This window comes from Rhopalosiphum maidis, chromosome 2, assembly GCF_003676215.2.
Source record: "Rhopalosiphum maidis isolate BTI-1 chromosome 2, ASM367621v3, whole genome shotgun sequence".
NCBI lineage: Eukaryota > Metazoa > Arthropoda > Insecta > Hemiptera > Aphididae > Rhopalosiphum > Rhopalosiphum maidis.
The window spans coordinates 9,436,070-9,454,547 of NC_040878.1; the positions used below are offsets into that span (position 1 = coordinate 9,436,070).

At 25.2% G+C, this 18,478-nt stretch overlaps 1 protein-coding gene across 2 annotated transcripts in view; it reads right to left on the reverse strand.

Moving 5' to 3' along the window:
- Positions 1-18,478, reverse strand: part of LOC113553005 (probable G-protein coupled receptor No9) — a 115,933-nt gene that overhangs the window by 65,627 nt on the left and 31,828 nt on the right. Inside the window, exon 2 of one of the 2 annotated variants that reach the window (XM_026956101.1) lies at positions 10,446-10,553. The exons of the other annotated variant lie outside the window; for it this stretch is intronic. The gene's annotated coding sequence lies outside the window, so the exon portion shown is untranslated. The remainder of the gene's footprint in view (positions 1-10,445; positions 10,554-18,478) is intronic. 2 annotated transcript variants of the gene reach the window in all.

Below are 18,478 nucleotides of genomic sequence, written 5' to 3' on the forward strand. Positions count from 1 at the left end.
GACGAAATCAATTTTATGTCGGTAAAATCCATACGAATCCAATTATAATTCTCTGATTTGTTTATTAAATTATTTTAAACAAATAAATACCCAAACATTTAAATCTATAGATACCTACTGATTCATAATAATATTGAATAAATCTTTTATAACTACTTATTAATGATAATTAAATTTGAATTTAATAAAATATATTAAGCAAATATGTAAATATATATGTATACAACAAAAACTAGAAATATTTCTGCGTAATAGTGTAGACTATAAAATGATACAATATGAAATTAGAATATTGAATGATTCTAATTTTTGAAAAAATCAATAAAGATTTTCCGTACAGGTCACTAGACCATAGTTTTTAACTAGTACAATAATTATAATATATTAATATAATACGGTAAATTACATTTGTGTATGGAAATTAAACGCGAGTCGTTCTAAAATGTTATCTTTTTTTCTATATAGTTTAATTTATTACAATTGATATACATATAATATAAACTAAACCAACCAAAATATATACTTAAACGAGAATACAACGCATACTATTATACACCATTTTATTATTACAATCCGTAGCTTCTAGCAACATAAACACAAATTTTGTGTTATTAATTGTATAAATTTACATATGATACTGAAAAATACAGTTAACAATACGCTGTTGGCTGTTGTTGATAATATTATATATAATATAACATATTTTTTTATATGTTTCAATTAGACGTGGAAACAAAAATATGATAACTAATGATATTTTAGATTCTAGGAAATTATTCCTGTATTAACATACATTATGTACGATGCTTATAACAATGTAATCATATTTTAAACCATTATTAAATACTTATGCTCTAGAGCACAAACGCAAAAAATACAGTATTTATAATATAATTATAAAATAATAAAGATTATTTTATTATTAAATTTCATATTGAATTATTAATTATTTACATATTCTATTCTTTTAAATATTGTTTTTTTTAATTATTACTAAGCCTTTAAAATGTTTAAGTGATGGCTATCGTTTGTCGTAAATTGTGGCACGAAACGGGTTTAAAATGTTTAAAATTTAAATACTGTTTTAATTTTATGATTGCTTCTAAAGAGTTAGCCGTTTTAACAAACGAAACATGTTTGTAATGCGTGTCGTACCAATATACATTATATTTATGAATACGCGCGGTGCATCATTATGAACGTTGAAATTACTATCGTGACACTACGAGCGTAGTTGTGTTTAAATTAGACGAAGGTACCTATAGGTACAGCGGTTTGAAACTTCCTTTGTTGTAATTAGTCTAACACAGTTTGAAGAATTATATTATTCAGACAAATTCAAGGTGTTCCGTTTAAGTGTCTACACTGATTATTTCAAAAACTATTTCTTTACATTATTTGCAGCCATTGTCGAAAAATATTTTTGAAAATTCAAATTGTATATTTCACAATTTTTTATGATATTTGTTTTAGTTTCATAGGGGAATGTTGTTTTTATCAAGATATGTTATTTTTTTTAGACAAGTACACGAAAATGTATTGTTAAATGTCTTTAATTTTAAAAAATAAGGGTGATTTTGAATAAATAATTTAAAATGTCTTTATAATTTATATTTATTTTAATAATCAAAGAAATAAAAACATAAAATAAAGAAAAAAGCGGACATTTTTGATAACTCGAAAACGAAAATCCATGGTGAAGCTATTTTTTTTATTTAAAATAAAATAATCAAAATATTTCGAATATAAAGCTATTATAGACGTTAGAAATTTTTGTTTCATTTTTGTTAGATTTTTTTTTATAAATATTGATTGAAAATTATTTTTCTAGTATAAATGCTTGACAATTTAATATGAAACTCCCGTTAGTTTACTTGTTAAATTTCTTAGTTAAAAAATATCAAAAATGTATAGTCTCAATATTTTTTTATAAGTGTTTGAAGTTGGAATCATAACAAAATTCATAACAATTATGGTTTTTTTTTACATAAGATTTAAAAGTTGTATGTAAGATTCTTTAAAAAATATCAGAAAACATTTTCGTTCTAATTTATAAGTAATTAATTTTTTAATCGATAAATTAGTTAATCATTTTGTTGTAATTTAATAACATTATTCGTTTTAACTTAAACTTTTATGTATTTTATTTAATAATGAATTTCACTAAACTCAAAAACATTTTTTATTTTTTTTTTTTAAATATTATTTATTTATAGGTTCTATAAATCTATTTTTATTGTTTTAAAAAAATGATGTTATTGAATTGTTTAATATATAAATTGATATAATAATATGGTATAAATATAAATTATTATAATAAATGTAGTATTATCGAAAAAAAATTATATCAACCTATTATAATACTAAAAGTAAAATAAATTACTTTAATAGCTACATTAATATATATATTGTTGATATAGGCTTATAGACCAAAATCGTTTTTGTATTCATTGATATATTATTTAATTCAAATTTAACACACCTAGTAACTCTTTCGACTTTTAATTTATAACAGAACGGTATCTATTAACCTACTTTTTGTTATTCTTTTACTATTTTAAGTACGATACATATTTTTAGTTTGATATTTTGAAGTGAAATATTACAACTTAAATAAATCAAATATTACAATTTATTACGTGACAATAACAAACAAAATTATAATTATATATTTGTGGAATCCGTAGTATATTATAATAACTCGCTTCCTCGCATTAATGTTTTCGGTTTGGTTACTGACTGCGTTCTCCGCGTGCGTGGAATACTCTACATTATTATAGACAACATATACGTATACACAGTTATATGGACGTATTAATATTGTTTTTGACACAATCACTCAAACGCCGCACTATAGTACAATCACTACACTTCATTGCACTACATTACACTATAAAAACAACATGCATACATATGTTCACGGTTATGTATATAGTTTTCGAATTTAATGGGTTTGTCTGTATATCCGTCGGAGCGCGGCCGTCTGCAGCCCTCACAAGCAGACCGAAACGGTCATCCAGATGACGATAAAGCACGCGCGGGGCCTCCCCGGATATCCCGAAACGTCGTCGTCAGCTGCAGCGGCACTCGGTCGCGACGTTTCCGATCGTATCCTAGTCCGCATGTGTATGTTTGTATGTTGTAGGTTCTCTACGATTATACAAACACTCTGTCTTTCTTCTTCTCTCATCTTTAATGTAGTAAAGTGGACAACCGACCACAATCAGAAAGAATATAAAACAAGATACTGAATGGTTTACGTCACTCGCCAAGTAAAAACGTTTGAAACCCGCAATCGTGTTTTATCAACGATGCATACAATGATGGGGGGAGGAAGTTGATACTTAAATGGGAAGATGGAAATACATCGATAATAAAAAAAAAAAATACACCTAAGTCCTTTGGCTGAATACAAAACATTGTTGATCATATTATACAATATGAATTATCGTAAAACTTAAAATATTATCATAATATAGTCTCAAATTGAATTAATATACTTCATCCAATAATGATATTGTTATTAATCATAACAATAATGTATATTTATTTTGCATGTGACTTCAAAATTAGTTTTATCAAATAAAACCTATAGTATATTATAAAACTTGTGTTAATACAATATTTAACAGATTCAACCCTCAAACCACCCGGAAAAAAGTTGAGTAATGAAGCCCATTTTTCACTGTTATGACTATATCTTTAATTAACATAATATATCCTGTGGCTTATCAGAACTGTTGAGTCCTGATTTAGAACGCTACAACTTATTTTTAACAACTATGAACAATATTAAAAGCATATTAAATCTTTCTCTTCCTCTATCACAACCAATCCATGTTATAATATATTTCAAAGGTACAAATATTTTGGATCATAACTAATTAGAAGATCGCGGAAGTTAATTTGCCCTTTGTGCACGAGACATAATAAAGTCTTCCACGGGCTTTGAGTATTCAGTCGACTGTCATATGCATGACGTTCATAGGTATCGCATAGAGTGGTGTTTGCAGCAGTTTTCCGTATAACATCTAAAATTATACACACAAACGAAACACACGCCAATACCGTATATTTCCATTGTATATTATATCGTAATTATTAAGTATATTAGATTATAATATAAACACACGAAAAGGAAACTTGTGTTTAACAGACATTTTGTCTTATAAACCTGTACGTTTTTTTTTTTTTTTTTCATTATTTTAGTTTAGATATAAGTTAACAGTATTCATATTTAACTATCCTATTTTACAAATTTACCAAGTATCAACATTACATTAACTACTGAAAAAACCTCAGTTGATGTAGAATTCACCCGTGACATTGGTGTAGCTAAATCGCCTATCCAAGACGCCGTGTTAGCATAATTGTATATTAGTATTATAATTGAAACATAAAAAAATGCTATAATGATAAATACAAAACAAAACAAAAAAAGTCCCAAAGTTTGGTACGAAAAAAGGTTCCTTAGTATTAAGTCGTTTTGAAGGTATATACATCAACAAACTGTAGTTGAAAACTCTTTCGTTGGAATTATTTAAAAGTTTCACGTGCAAATCTGAGGTTAAAATGCAAGTAGCACAACTGAATATATTTTTCTTCTCTCTTCAGTCAATATTTAACGTCTAGGATAAAAACAATTTTATTATTTTTTTTACATAAAATTGATAAGAATATTATTATTGTGTTCTTTGTACAAATTTGGAATTATAGCAGTCACGTGATTTATATATCATTATCGGTCTTTATACTAATGAGAACATGTTTCAAAGTTTCGTTTATTTTATTTTGAGTCATGACCAAGCGTAACAGTAAATTATATTCTCGGCCTCTAAAACGCATAACATACTATTTGAGTAGGTGAGAAATGTGCCATTCTCGTAAGAATATCTTTATGTATGAGTGTGTGTATTCAAGGATTAGAGAGTGAAAGAGAGAGAGAGAGGGAGGGAGAGACAGGGAGAGAGAAAGAAGATTTTATATACGTTTTCATGCACACAGGAAAAAAGAGAGAGAGATCGCAAACTATTCTGATAACTATAGGTTTCTTCGGAAATTCGAGTACATCAACCACACTTAATGTTTTAGATTACGTGCATGGAATGTGAAATCCTTTGATAAAAAAAAAATTAAGAAAAATAGCTTTCCATCAAGTTTTCAGATTTTGTTGCTGAGCAAGGGCTTCTGTTCCTGCTTCAGGTATACAGGCAACCAGGCAACAATCATTCACCTTTAAGTTATTATTTGCATCAGGCATATTAAAAATACGATTTGTGTTCAATGATATCCATTTATAAATAAACAAAAATTATGTGAATTTAAAATTGTATAATACCGTACTCAGTATTATTATCAAAATGACAAATTTAAAAATGTATCTCGTTGTCTCATCACAAATATAATTAAATTATTTAGTAAGTGTATTATTTATTTATTTTTTTTTTAATAATTTTATTGAAATCAAAACAATAGAAATGCGTTGGATGTGAGCCATTAACAGCCGCGATGGTCTTCTAAAAAAAAAAATATGTACCGGAATTATCACATTATAATATTATAACCATTCATAATTACGTGAGTGCTATAATTATATTAATGATATAATGGTTTACGCGTATTTTTAATAATATTGTACATATTTATGTGTCACACATCATAATCGTCATATATTATGATCTACCACGGAATTATTGAATAATAATTACACACATTATTAAAACTATATTTATAAGCCATTGTTTTAACCTAGAATTGTATAAATTTAACAATTTGTATAGTATGAATATAAATGTATGGTATTAGCATTACTATTAGGCTACTTAATGTGACCGTCGTCGGACATAATAATTAATATGTTCAGATTTCTTGTATACGCTTTTAAAAATGGTCAATCAACTCATGTGTAATAGTTTGCCATGTTAAAGTGAGCCTGTGATTATTCAATTATCCGGTAATATAAATATTTTAACGCTATATACAGAATAATATAATAATACATAGAAACCGATTACGTTTATATTACTAGCCTTATTTTACTGGTACATCGGTTATTTTCACAAATAATTTCCAAAAGCGTAAGGGAGTAAATGCGATTAAGGTTATGTATTTAACACACTTGTGTTACGTTGAATGAATATTATAGTATAGGGATAATTCAATGTGACATGATCATCAACTTGTAATTCAGATTTCTTGTATGTCTATTCAACAAAAGATTATACACAGACCGGAAGATTAGTGTTTTGAACACTATAATGTATTTACAAAATGTGAAAAATATTGTTTATGACTCTTCTTCTTTACAGACTGCAAACTTGTACTTCTTTGATAAACCATAAGTATATTCAAATATTTTATGCTCACGTTTATAATGTCAGTCGAACGTTTTTGCCTTATCACGTGTTTACTGATAAATGCTAAAAGTAAATTTAAATCACTCGCTATAAACAAATTGTAAAATGTACGTCTAAGGCTTTATATTCTATTCACAATCAGACCACAGAATAAATGAAATAATAATTTATATAATAAGTAAAATAAATATTATATTTATATATTTTTTTTATCATTCAACCAGATAAAATGTTAGAACAAACTTTTAAGTATGGGTGATATCAATTAGGATTGATAAAAAACAGAGTTTTGGCTGTAGATATAACAATACAACGTTTTCAAATGATAATTAATAATCGATAACAAATCCACGATTATATTATTATAGCGATATAATATTATTTTAGAATCGCAGTAACACAAACACAAAATCTTATGGATTTGAAAAAAATGTAGTATCTTATTACGTATGTATATAATGTAAACGTGTATCACTCTCAAATGTCAAACATATCAAAAATATTTTGATTTTTCACTTTTTACATTATATTTACAATGTGCACGCTGATTTGTTTGAAATACGTTAAGTTTTAAAAAATCGTATGAGTAATATTTGCATACCTAATATACTGATGCACATAAGTGTCGTACCATAAAAGCAACCATAAACTTATGAAATCGTCATCATCATCATCATTATTATAAAAACTATATTATTATATACTATATAATATCATATTTATATATAGTTTTGGCAAACTATTTTAACCGAACGAAAATAACTTTTTTGAGGACTTTATATAACGGCTGTGCATGGTACATAATACGAAGTATTATTCAAAATTGTATACAAATCCAATAAGTCAATCATGCGGCTTTTAAAGATTTAAAACCATTTACAATTGCTATAATTTTGTTATTACATTTATACAAAATATTATATACAATAAATACATATATGTGTGTGTTTGTGTTTCCCTAATAAACAAGTATATAAATTTAGATTTCTCATTTGATGTCACTTATCCATTTAATCGTTATAAATAAAAAATGAAAAACGAAAAGTTTCATTGACCTTTTAAAATTAGTCGACGTCATCGAAATTCTCCGTGCAGAGCGACGTGCTGTAAAATAAACATACAGGTTTTTGACACATGAAATGTATATTTTAAGATACATTTTTTTTCTCTAAAAACTAAAATACACAATTATAGCGACAAGCGACGTATCAAAATTTAATATGCATGAATGAACATATAATATCACATTATAAATTGGGCGACGAGAAAAGGATCAAAATATATTATTATTTGGGTCTCTAAACGTATATGCAAATATTATGTAGTTTTCAAGACAGTTGAAAAAATAAGTTTAAAATGTCGTCGGTATAAGCGTTTATAATAAAAATTGATTCATATGAGAAATAATAAGATCTTCATTTAGTTTGGTTTTTTCAAATTAAATTTTGTGATATCTTAAGAAATTATATGTATTATTTACAAATTATTATTTATTGTATATTATAACAATTAATTCGTTGGTTTTATTTTTTCTTATTACACTCAAAACTTTTTAATTATTGTAATCATGTTGATCGCATCAATTATTTAAAAAAGTGAAGAAACTAATTAAGAGATTACCATCCCGATTCACGTCATTTCATATTTCCAACCTTGCCAAAAAAAAAAATAAATATATTTATATATTTAAAACATTTTCACTAGGACCATCTAAACTGCAATTATAACAATTGTGTACATTTTTATTATCTACAGATATAAAAATTAAATTTTTTTTATTAAAGATAAATTAAAAATTAATTTGTAAAAAAACTTTTATTTTTTTAAATTAAGTTTGATGTACAAATAGAGTTGGCAAACAAATAAAAACTTCTAGTCATAAAATTATAACAGTGTATCAATTCATAATTATTCAAAATGTGGTAACCATTCTAATATTTATTTAAAACAAGTAGGGTTTAATACGAATTTTTATCTTTATGATTACGTATGACTAATATAATTGTGTACACACTGGACACGTATACGTATTTTTTTATAATACAAAAAAATATAGTGCCTGTTTTAATATAATATAAAAAGTATACGTCTTATCATATAAATTGTTGTGAAAAATCATAGTGAAAATAATATTTCATATATTTATGTGCATAATATATACCTACTTTCCTAATATACTTAACCCCCTAAAATTTCTGGTTTTGAGTAACAGAAAACCATCAATGTTTAATACAACATACTAGTTTTATGTACTTAATATAATATTATCATATAATGGTAATTAATCTCATCAAATTAATTTTAAACTTACTACTTATATATATAAAATATGGAATACTACTTTAAGTGTCCGTAAATCAACTTTCATTTAAAGATACTTCTTTACGCAGACCTACGTTGTACCTAAATTGTTCTTTAAAAATATAATATTATATATTACAGTATTAAATAAAAAAAAAAAAAAAACATAATTTTAACATAATCTTCAAAATAAGTTTTATAAACTTATAACCTATTATTTACGGATTTTTTCCTTCTATATTTTTTTTTTTTTACGGCATTATTACTGTTTTAAAAAGTAATATATTTATGGAATCATTGTATCCAAAATTGCAGATGGTTAATATCACTTTAACCAAAATATATATTATATGGAAGTCGAATGATTTCAGTGTTGATATAAATACAATTGTATATCGTCAAATCAATAAAATTAGATTAAGAATACCAAATAATATATTTAAAATTGGTACTTTTTAGAATTTATTTCATAACACATGCTAATTATTCAAGATTTAATGTGTTAATTAATCAAGGTTCATTGGATATTATGCAACTAATACCAATTTAAAATCAATTTCTAAGTGTAAATTAGTTATTAAAATTTCAATTATAATACAATTATTTAATGTATTAATCTATTTACGAAAGTCTCACATAATGTTCTCATCAAACAAAATAGTAATGAATTGAATGTTTATCATATAAGTGTATTGCAGATCAGTGGCCAATTTTTAGATATTTTTCAAAAAATGATTTGTAATGAGTTAAATTCTTTTAAAAATTACTCATATGATTTGTATATATATATATGATATTAAGTTTTGCATGTTATGGAACTATTTTAAGATTCTTTTGGTAGGTATATATTACCTTTATGCATCAAATATTTATCAGATTATTATTGATCCACTGGTTCGGAAAACATTAAGTGATTACGTCCTTGATATTGAAAATTTCTGATTGACATTTGTGTATATATATATATATATATAACAATACAAATCAGAAAACATAAAAATGTATTTAGTGCTATTCATATTATAAAATAATTATATAAATCATACACTTCATGACAATGTAGATTACGCCGCATCTACACTATTATTATACATATTTTATCATAATATATTATTCATGTAAGATATTTATTTATTTTATGTCACTCATTTATTATTTATAATACCTATACGTATATAAATACTAACACACACATTATTAAACATTATACGAATACTAAAATAATACTCTGAAGAAAAAACAATTTATATTCTGAATGATTATCAACAAGTATATAATTAGTATTTATTATACGCATCTAGTCAAAATCATACAATTATAATATTTATAATACATATATAGTAACAATAATAGTGCATAAATTTTGTATTGTATAGTATAATAATATAAAGTTAATAGCCTCTTTTTTTAAATATCATTATATAGTTCTTAAATGTTTGTTTATAAAATAAGATTATGCGATTGACGAATTTAACGTTAAATAAAATCGTTCAATGTTTAAACATTATGAAATTAATAATACAACTCTAAAATACATAAAAATTACTTATATTATACGATGAATTTAAAAAATCAATATCAGTTATCATTCTAAGAATCTCTGTACAAATTAAAATGTTTAAATATAATATTTTAAACAATACCTAAGTAATTTGTAAGAACATTGAAATGTAAAAATCAAAAAATTTAAATGGGTAAAAACATTTAAAATGTATGCAATTAAATTTAAATTTTCTTATAAGTTACTGTTAAAAAAATGTATTCACTTATTTAATTATATTTATTTACCTTGATCATAATTAGATTTATCACTAAGCACTTTGTGTATCTAATAATTGTATTGAATTATACGCGTATGTAGGAATATTGCATTTCTCATTTTGTATTTGGAATCACCTGTAATAAGTATGAATAATAAAATAAATATACTATTATCGTGACTCGCCTGCAGCCTTAAATGCTCCTATATACTCCACCAATGCACCTCCCTTACATAGTTCATCAGAAAAGTGGCCGAGAATAACTTACAGATAAATACACAATTAATTTGACAGCTTAAAAAATAAATATATAGTACCCACTACTAGTACATAATATAATATTGACAAAATAAAATATATTATGTGTGAGTGTACGTATTTTTCGTATATATAATAATATATCTACGTATATAATGCCGCCTGAAATCCCTTACACTGCCCATGCACGAGCCGCTAAGCAAAGGGTTATTTTTAGCGGAGTTTGCAAAAATGTCGTCGTAGTTGTAGCATCGGTGTCGACGTCATTCTCCGAATTATTATTATTGCCACCCGCTTCCGGTCCATTGTGTTATTATTGTTTCCCGTCTTTGAAGAGCTCTCCGACGTTGCACGTTGACGCCTCTTCACCTCACCACCATCGATCGCTGGTTTAAAAGTGCGTCAATGCCGAAAAGTCTCCTCAACTCGATCCTGCTGCGGCGTAGACACGTTTTTCAACTGCCCCCCACCGTATTATACAGTCTACAAGTACCGTGTCTGATCCCCGTAAAATCTTCGTCTTAAGATCCCAAGTTTTTGTTAAACTCGTCTCTATTTTTCTCGTGAAATTGAATCGAAATTTCGTTTACAGCGTCACAGAATTAAAAATAATATTTAATAAAAAAAAAAAACATGTAAATTACGTATAATACATATTGTATTATCATAATATGATACGTAACATTTTATACTGTGTATAAGTATAGTTGTACATATTGAAACTACTCTATTATATTATAAAGGTCTTTCAGTCATTCCAAATTCTTAGAATACATTAAGAACACCTTTTTGAACTTTAAAATTGTTTTTATTTGCTTGCTGTTTTACTTGTACTTTTTTTTAAAATAAAAATGAATTTTTTTTTTTTTATTTGAATCTTTAAAACATTAAATTAATTATTCTAAATCTTTGTTTTGTTTGCGAACCAAGTGAAATGTGTAATACAAAATAAAATAAATATTTACGAGATGAACTTAATAACCCCATAAAATTTCTATGAATTTCTTAAACCTATTCCAGAAATAATAACTCAGAACTCTGCTCACAAAATGTTTAAAACTATCGAAATTGTATTATTTAATTTAAGATATTATTATTTACCATACCTGTACCACTTATTTTTTATATCCATTAAGCCTACATTAATCTATGAATTTAATATGTTACCTTAGATTTAGAAAAAATTAACAATCTGGTTGTTGATGTATACTTATAAATAAAAAAAAAGTATATGTTTAAATATTTAAATAAAATTTTTGAAATAAAAGAAAAACATTATATTTTTTACTTAAGAAGTCTGTTAAATAGTTTTAACTACAATTTATTACATTTATTTTGGTTTTACTCGTGTTATTACAACCGATAAATTACCTATTGGCTATTAGATTTAGATTATAATATAAAAATTGTTACATATAGATAGTGAAATTAATTAATATATAATAAAATATACATAATTTATGCAAATTAAATCGTAAAATAATAGTAATTGAAAGCAGTAAATGTGGATTTTGTAGTATAATCATTAAAACTATTAAAAATTATTCTAATTTGTGCAATGTAATATACAGAGTGATATATTTAATTTATTTAATAAAATACGATACAACTTTATGAGTAAATAAAGAAATAAAGAAATTTATTTTATACTTTAATTTTAATATTTAAAAGTAAATACATAATAGGATTAGTGAATTATTTAACCAGATTGAAATATCTTATACATATCATATTTAATCTGTACATTAGAAAACTGGCTGAGTTTAAAAAAAAAAACAGTATTACAAATTTAACAGAACTAGTGATTCTGCATATCAATTAATTGTATTCAAATATTTTAATCAGTGAAAAACAAAACACTGATTTAAGCCCCAACCATTTATAATATAAAATTTAATTTTACATATTTTTGAATATTTTAGACGGTATCGCATAATATTATTACATATCAAATATTTTTGTGTTTGTATTTTATTTTTGTTTATTACGTCATTTTAAGAGTGAAAAAATACAATTATTATCAAAACATAAGTCTTTACTAGTAATTCTTTCAAATAATTTTGAAAATACTAAATTAATCTTGAATTTATGATTTATAATTATCAAACTTATTTTTAATTACATTTTTAAAAATTTTTAAATTCTATTACAACGTCTGGATTTTTTAAAATTATTATTTATTTTACCATAATCCTGTAGACTAAATGTCCAACTCCTGCTTAAAAATGGCACATTGATTTTTTGAATGTTGTGTGAATGTAATAGCCTTAACAAGAAAGACTCCAAAATATTCATATATCGTTATACACATTTCTGTCATCGTTTATCACAACATCTATTATTTGATAATTAACTTTAGTAAATTAATATACAAAATATCGGATTTTAAATTATATGTATAAATGGTATCAAAAAATGTATTATTAACGATGGTATTATTATACTTCCACTATATACAGTTATAATTCAAGGGTATTCAAGATAAAAATTGTATTTATCGGTTGATAAATAATTCTATACCGGACAATGAACGAAAAAATTGCATAGATGTTTGCAAAATAAACAGTGTAATACAAAACATGATAATAATATGTTATTATCGTGTTATTGTATGTTATGTGCCATCTGGGTATATTTTGGAATCGAAAGGTTTAAGTTACTCAGTTGCTACTTTGAGTCAGGTAAACTTTTTTTTACAAATAACTTTCCACTTGGGGTCCATATTTATTGCAAACTAAAAAAAGTTGATTCCCACAAGTGACTGAATCGTTTAAATATACACATAGGCGAGTGGATGTCGTGTATCTATATAAGTGGGGCAAGTGTTGCATAAAATATATTATCATTATGTATATAAAACAAAAGCCGTCACAATTTTTTATGTGGGTACACATGAGAAAATCGTACATTGCTTATCGGGCTGGGAGAATTCGTGGATCAAAATAATGGGTTGGAGGACGTGGATAGATAAAATGTGACTGTAACAAAAGTCAAAGTCTATATTGTATTGGCATTTTAATGCGACTATTCCACGCAGACAGATAAATCTTTAAACTTTCGGTCGTCGATGCGTCGTTTAAGCGAACGAAAGAAGAAATAAAAGCATGATATTTCCTATGTGCTCGTAAATCGTTTCACAGGCGCTTTACTTGCACGCACGCGCACACATGTAAAATGCAAATAATCAAATTAATATCTAGATCGCAATCCTCCGATATTTATTTGATCTCCAATAATAGATGATATTATATACGATTGAAAGTAGGGGGTTTTATCAATGGAAATTGGAATTTTTCTATTTTGGAAATATTGTAAATACATATAATACGACATGCCTAATTGTTATTTTTAAAAATAACATGATATGTTATTAAATGTGCATAGAGCGTTATAATAATCTTGTTTTACCTCACGGTTGAGGCATCGATAATTACTTGACACTATCCAGATCAACAACACAATTTTGAAATAATAATTGTTTAATTAAAAGCGCTAATAGCAACTATGTAAGCTGAAATTATTGAGTAATTATTTTAATTACGTATATATATAAGTAATATAAAATAAATAATAATATACCTAAACAAAATTAGAGTTTTTCTTAACGCCTGATTAGATGGTAAATTAGAATAAGTTTTTTAAGGTCAAATACATTCCTATTACAATCACTCATAAAGCTTTATTCAAATATATTTCGGAATTTTAATGTTTTGAATACAGCAAATACGTTTTCAAAATTAGAGCAAACTAGGAACGATCTTTAATTTCCAATTGATATATTTATATTTTACATGATTAGCTACTTGTTGAGTGACTTTTTGACTAGAAAGAAGATATTTTATTAAAATATAGTGTCATACTATTTAAAACTATAATTTATATACTGTTATAATATATTTAGTTATTTTTTTTTTTAATGTTTATAATTTAATTTATTTATTTAAATTATATTATATTAGGTGTTTATCTAATTATATCAATCACCTGTTATTTTTTTTTCAACAAAATATAACTTATATTTTATAATAACTTGTTGTCTTGGTTTTTTTTTAATATTTTACAATTAAAACATTTAATTATAACACTTGTCTCAATACTGTATAATATTTGTTTAACACAAAACATTCAATTTTTACTCTAATGTCACATTTAGGTATACATTTGATTTCAATGTACAAATCAAAACTTAATCCATAAAAAAGAACCTATATTCACCCCGTCATCCCACTCAGACACTCTTGATGATAAGTGCTGTTATAAAATGCCACTCGTAGACGCTGTATAGTATTATGTGTATTGACGTGAAAACTGCGTTGGTTTCGTTTTTATGACGTACAGGCACAAAAAAAACGAGTTGTGTACTCGTATACTATATTTATCAGTTTTCATTTCGAAGTCACCGATAACGTTAGAAATGCTTTAATTTTATGCAACCGATGCGTACAGATGAGAATACTACGAAAAAACGTATCGTGAGCGTGGTTTCAAATTAATAATAATAATAAAATATGTTGTTTTGAGGTGAACGTTTTATAGAAAAAAAAAAATGATTGTTGTGAATAATTAACACAAGAAAAATTACTGCAAGAAAACCAAGCCGTGTATGTGTGATACGTGGTTTGTAATTTATTGACAAAATCAATACAAAAGGAAAATGTCAAACGAAAAAAAAATAAAAATAATTTTTTTAATCGATTGACATAAATCAAAAACGTAATTCTCTACTTCAAGCAAGAACCATTGTTCATTATTTCAAACGGCATTATTTTATTAATTTTAATATCACTATTATTGTGTTCATTTTTATCAAAGATGTAATTGTATTAGCGTCAATAGTAGCTATACTTTATTTATGTATACTATTTTAGCAGTTTTATTGGAAGAAACATTTATTATTAGGTACCGTAAAATATATGATAGGAGTTATGAATTGGTCATAACAAAAATTTGAATCAAATATATACATATCGAGCTCCGTTGGATGACATATCATGTTTTTGATAGATAATTTACATAAAATGTATAGCATATAAAGAAAACTAACTATATTCTACACACATAATAATTTCCAAGTTCCAGTTGGAATATTAAATATATTATCATTAATTATCTAAATTAAAAAATAGTGTGATGTTTTCCGCGTTACAAATTTTATTTTCAACGATTTTAGCGTAATTAGCTTGGATAAATCAAATGTGTATAATAATTTTTTAAACGGTTTAGATTAAACCACGTATTTTTTCAAAGAAATACGTATTTGTATATACTCACAGTATTATAATATAATGAAATTGTTAAAATGTCGATTAAATTACTTTTGTATCACAGTCATCGGAAACCGTTTAGGTAATACTAATTTAAACACAGTTTTTGTTTATGCATATGGGTAATTAATTTACGTAGCATACGTATAGTGTACATTGGTGGTATTTATTTCATCAGATTATAAATAATTTAAAATTATACTTAAAAATAATTATTATTATTCAAAACTAAGTCATTATCAATAAAGTTGTACAATAAATAATTATAATATTATTTTAAGTATTTCAATAATGATGTAACAGTATTGTAATTACGTTTGAACGATTCTACAATAATCCTGCTATTTCTTAGATTATATTAAACTTTACCTATTATTATTTAAATTAATTTTAGACATTATCTAACCCAATGGCGAGAATACAATTTTCAATAATTTTTTTTTTATTTTTATATTAAAAGATAAAAATTTGTATTTGAAATAGCAATTAATATTATCTTGAGTCATTAAATTCTAAAACAGTCCAAGTTTAGCATGTACTTTTTAATGACCTTGGCATAGAAAAACATATAATGATCACGATATCGTACAGTGATAACAGACATGTATTTTACCTAGAACTTGACGTATACATTATATTATCTCATACAAAAATTATTTTTTTAATTATTTATTTGTTTGATGTTTTTATAAATTCAAGTCTTATCAAGTTATTTGTTATTGTTCAATACGTCATATTAATCAATATAAATGCATAGAAGGTAAGGATATAAAACTAAAGAAACGTTCATAACTACAATTGAATGCTGTATTTTTTTAATAGTCTTCAATCGACAACGATACTCCGACTTTTATTTCAAGTATGAGATTATCTTGAGTCAACCTAAATTTCAAGTGTTCTTTTGTAGTTTGGAATGCATTTAATAAATAATAATTTTGTTTTAAACCAGTGTAATAGTGAGAGAATTCCGCAGATGTCGTTGTGAATTTTTATTGGTTCTACTTTGAGATCATTCGTAGATAACCAATTACTTAGATGCTGTAAAATTTGAGAGTAAATTATGGAAATATTTTGGAATAAATAACAGTCGATAAAAACGAGTAAAAATTTAAAATATTTTAAAAACAGTAAATTTCGGTGAAAACCACCGGCAAAGAGGACACGTTATTCTTTAAAAATTCTCATCTTTCGAATTATAATGTTATATTGTATAAGTAGGTAAGATTTATAAAATTTTTGTTTTTGTTAATACATGATGCATGGTAATAACTTATCATAAATTACAAGATTTATAATAACATATTTGTACATATTATTATTAATATGATACTATACATCTAGTAAGGTTCGGTTATATTGTGCTTAATAATAAAATATTATAACACGTAACGTGGTAATTTCTTGCTGTACACATGCGTCATCTTATTTACTCATCGCGGACAAAAGGAACTATAATATATACCATAAATACTAATATTATATGATTATATCACTCAGCATAATATGACTAGGTACGTGGTACTGGTACATGATATTGATATGCAAATACTCGTTAGGCGTGTGTAAGTAATAGGATAAACGTTATTCAATAATGATAGAAATATTAAAGTCTCGCCAAATTAAATAACTTGATTCAATTATAAAATCTATGTTTAGTTATAATTCTATCGATTTAATGTTGTTTGACAAATCACACTCAAATATGTATATCATAAATATTATATTACAATAATGTTATTTATGGAAGCTTTGTCGTTTAATATTTTTCCATAGGCTATGGTAATTATTGTTGATAATAATAATTATCATTATATTATTAATCATAAATAAATAATGTATACATGAATATACAAGATTGAAACGTTTAAATGTTTACTCATTTTTATTATACAAGTTTATGTCATTTAAATTTTTGTTTTTATCTTCAATTTGAGTTGTGTGGTTACAAAATTGTATTTAAAAATGCATTAAGACTTGTTTACGCAAATTTACTGATGCATGCCAAAAATTTCTAATACGGCTCGTATGATTTCAGGATTAAGGGATAATAATATATAAAAACAATTGTTAAGCACGTGCTATTTTGAAAAACATATAAGGTCCTTATCGTCAAAATAACTATTTATTTAAATTTTTTTTTTTCTAAAAATATCTACTATAAAACGAATGGTTGCCGTTATCCGCAAATGTGTTTTTACACTAAAAATGTGGACGTATAACGCCCTCTCTTGAGTATACCAGTCGACGGCCCGCTCATATAATATCGTTATATTATACAGGCGTTCTTGTAACCAGTTGTCAGTGTCACTTATCATAGTAACGTCATATATATATATATATATTAAATATATGTATAATATATATACTATAACTGCGTCACGAACATTGAATTATTATTGGCGTCGTGTCAATAATGTCATTAGCGAGGGGAAAAAATATACTCTCACGCTCAAAGGCCGCAGAAACGGGATGAAGGGTATGATAAAAGCTTCGCGGAAAAACGGTTGCAAGAGCGAAGCGACTATACTAAAACTTGACG